Below are 3,585 nucleotides of genomic sequence, written 5' to 3'. Positions count from 1 at the left end.
CCGCCGGCGGGGCCGCGCCTCGGGCCGCTGCCAGCGCCCTCTGCCGCCGCCCGGACGGAGGGAGAGATGGGGGGGGGGGGCCGGCGCACGGCGAAATGGCGGCCGGGCTGCGCGGCTTACCCGGGGCGGGTGGCTCAGGGTCGAGGCGGTGGCCCGAGCCCTCTGCCCCGCGGGTCTGGTCGGGGTCCAACACGAGAAACCCCCGGCTGCCCCTCGGGGTCACCGTCTGCCCGACCCCGTGCTGTGGTGTCCGCGTGAATTTACCCCATGAATCCTTCCAGGTCTCATCCTGTGCTTGGTCTAGGGGCTACGGGACCCATACAAAGAAGCCTCCATTCTTTGTTACTGCATACTGCTGCCCCTCGGGGTCACCGACTGCCAGACCCCGTGCTTGGAGCAGGAGCTGTGGTGTCTGTATGAATTTATCCCATGAATCCTTATGGGTCTAATCCCATGCTTGGACCTTTGTATGGGATCCATATAAAGAAGCCTCCATTCTCTCACTTTTTTAAATATATACTACTGCACAGAGTACACACCATTTCCCAATAACACAGCTGCCCTTAACCCTGCGTTAAAGAAACTGGGTCACCAGGGACGTGTTTTCCTATGGTCCCACATTACTGAGCATGCTGACCCCACGTGCCCCATCTTCCCATCCAGTCCAGCCGGCACTTCACCATTTCGAGTCAAACTCTGTCAATTTTTAGCGCTGACTTGCAAGACTCGTGTAGCAAAACCAGCGTTTGAACCGCTACAAGCCTGCATGTAGGTGAAGTGACATTGAAGGTTCAGGTGTGAACGCAGCCCTTGGCTACCACGAGTGACACAGCGAACCCCGCTGTACCGGGGGACGTTTCAGCACCAGGACGCCCAGAGATCCACCACCCTGGGCTAAACCAGCTCTGCGGGACCGGTGCCCTCACACTGCGCCCCTCCGTAACGCCGCCCTTCGAGGCCCCCCGGAGCAGCCCCGCCTTTAAGCGCCCCCCCACGGGTGCTCTCCGGCCCGAGGTGCCCCATGCGGGGCCCGGCCGGTGTGCGGGGGGGAGGCTCTTTTTCACGCCTCTCCCCCCCGGCGACTGCCCTGGGGACTTTTGTGGCGCTCGAAGCCTGCCCGCGGAGCCGAGGCGAGACCAATCGATCCCGCGGGCGAGGAGCGGAGCGGGGCGGGCCGGGGCGGGGCCGGGGCCGGGCCGGGCCCCGCCTTGTGGCGGCCCGGCCTGGGCGGGAAGCGGCCGGTGGCTGCCTGGAGCCCTGCTGCCTTGAGGGGGGAAACCTTGAGCCGTATTGAAGCAGTACGAAAGCAAAAATAAAACATTCAGATCCCTCAATACCTACTCTTTTGCAGAGCCAGCTGAAGGCAAACGCAGTAGAGCGTTACATTACAACTTGTTTTAGGCTTTGGTTCTGTGAAGAATTAAAAAAAAAGTGTTATAAAACACAACAACCCCCAAACTCGCAGATGGTTACCCAGTCATCCTAAGCGGTCATGAAATATTTGCACTAGTGGAGTTGCTGCCAGGAGGGAAGAGGGTGCCTAAAATTCTGGCTATTCTCTTCCAGTTTGTTTGCCACATGCAGATTGCTCTGCTGTTGCCTTAAGCAAAAATGGCAAAAGCGCCAGCAGTGCAGCACATAAGTCTCCAGCTAAGCTGCTCACCAACACAAAAATGAGCAAAAGCTGTGCAAACATGCCTTGGTTCAACTCCAGCCATGGACTGAAGTTGTGATGTATTAACCTAAAAAAACTACAAAGTCACATGTGCGCTCACAACTCCAAACCTCGGGATGTCAGAGCTAATAGCTTGGGGTTGGCTGTTTGTTTGTTTTTGAACTATGTGCAGCTCAGGAAGGATTTGTGCTAGTCCTAAAGGTCAAATTATCAGTAGATGAGCTTTGCTGTGCTCTTCTGGATGCCAGGCCATCCTCAACACGCTGTCAGCACTAACTTTTGTCTGGGGTTGTCTTACAGTTCCCAGCAGTAAGCACACATCAGTTTCTGCACTTACCTTTACCCTCTCCATGACCTGGGAAGTATCATTAGTTATAACAAAGCCAGGTCCTGGGCTGGCCAAAGGCAGACATCAGAGGCTGTGATTACGGACACGGAGAATATGGAACAAACCACCCCTACTCACGCTGTGGAGGGGGTGCAGTGGGAGGAGGAACAACCTTCTTTCTCTGCTTCCTCAGAAGCTGAAGAGACCTGCTTCTCTTCACCTCCAACAATCGATTCGTCTGTGTTTTATCATGAAGGTCTCACAGGAAGGTTGTTTAAAAATAATAAAAGAGGAAATGGAGATTCTCCCTTAAAGATTTTTGCTTTCCAAGGTGGACAGGTACTATCACTACTGCCCAGGGCCCCAGAGTAACTGGTGTAAGTAATAAGAGTAATCTAGCAGCCTTGTTTCCCTTATTGTCTACCTACCCCTCCTCTACTGACCACTTATAGGACCATCCTGAGACTCGTGTGTCTCGTGCTTCAGTGGGAGCACTGTTGTGCCGCTGAGCAGAAGCAGCAATCGCCATGGCCCTGTCTAGGCAGCCTGCTTGCTTAAGTCCGGTGTGGCACCTTCCAAATTAAGGGGTGTGGGGACGTGGGATATCCCCCAAATATCCCAAAGAATATCACAAAAATCAAAGGCTTCCTTCAGATGGAAACAGGTATGTTACCACTTAACTGTGCTAAACTATTTTAAGCCACAGTAAAAAAAAAAATAAAAAAATCCCTCTACCCTTTGGTGAGGGTAGAGGGATTCAGGGTTTCTTCCTTCCACCAGAGAAGCACTGCCCATAGGCCTGGGGCTGTTGTGTCTGGGGAGGAGACCAGCTGGGGTCAGGGGGTCTCATGCTGGGCTCTCCTCCACAACGCGGAGTTTCCCAGGGACAGGTTGGCCCTAAAATTTGAGACCTGAGGGGGAAAAGCACACAGAGAGAAGAGAGTCAGGCTCTCCCTTCCATACATGCCAAATCTTGACAGCGATTCCAAAAAGATCACACAGCACTGTGAAAGAATGAGGAAGAATTGCCCATCAACTAACTGAAAGACAGGGTAAATTCACCCTTTTAAAATTATTTCTATTTTTATTTATTAATCCTGTGGCAAATTGACAATGCAAACTCCTACAACTCACTATGCTGACCCCTATTGCTCTTTGGAACCGGGGTAACCAATATGCTTATACAGTACCGAACACCATAAAGTCCTATTCTTAGCTGATGCCTCAGCTGATGCTAAAAGTAGTTTTGTTATCAGGCCTGTCATCAGAGGATCGTGACTTCACAGAAGATTACAAACCTACACAAAGAGGAGACAACTCTATCCTAAACTGAACTGTGAAGAGCTGAACTAGACAAGAAATCAGGGCTGCTGATAAAGAAAGCAAGTCTTCCTCCTTTTCTAGACCTCAGCTTAATGCAGCTGACCCCTTCGCCTGTTTGAAAACAGGATGCATGTTTTAGTTACAGGGTAACACCTATGATAATCAAGTTATTGAAATAGCTTCTACAGCTGCCTTGTTCAAGAATTTCACAGTCCCGAGAGAACATTTCTGCAGGAAGATAGATGCAGTGGATAACATG

The sequence above is a fragment of the Anser anser genome (genome assembly GCF_964211835.1).
Source record: "Anser anser genome assembly, chromosome: 3".
In the NCBI taxonomy this organism is placed as follows: Eukaryota; Metazoa; Chordata; class Aves; order Anseriformes; family Anatidae; genus Anser; species Anser anser.
Note: the sequence above shows the minus strand (reverse complement) of the source record.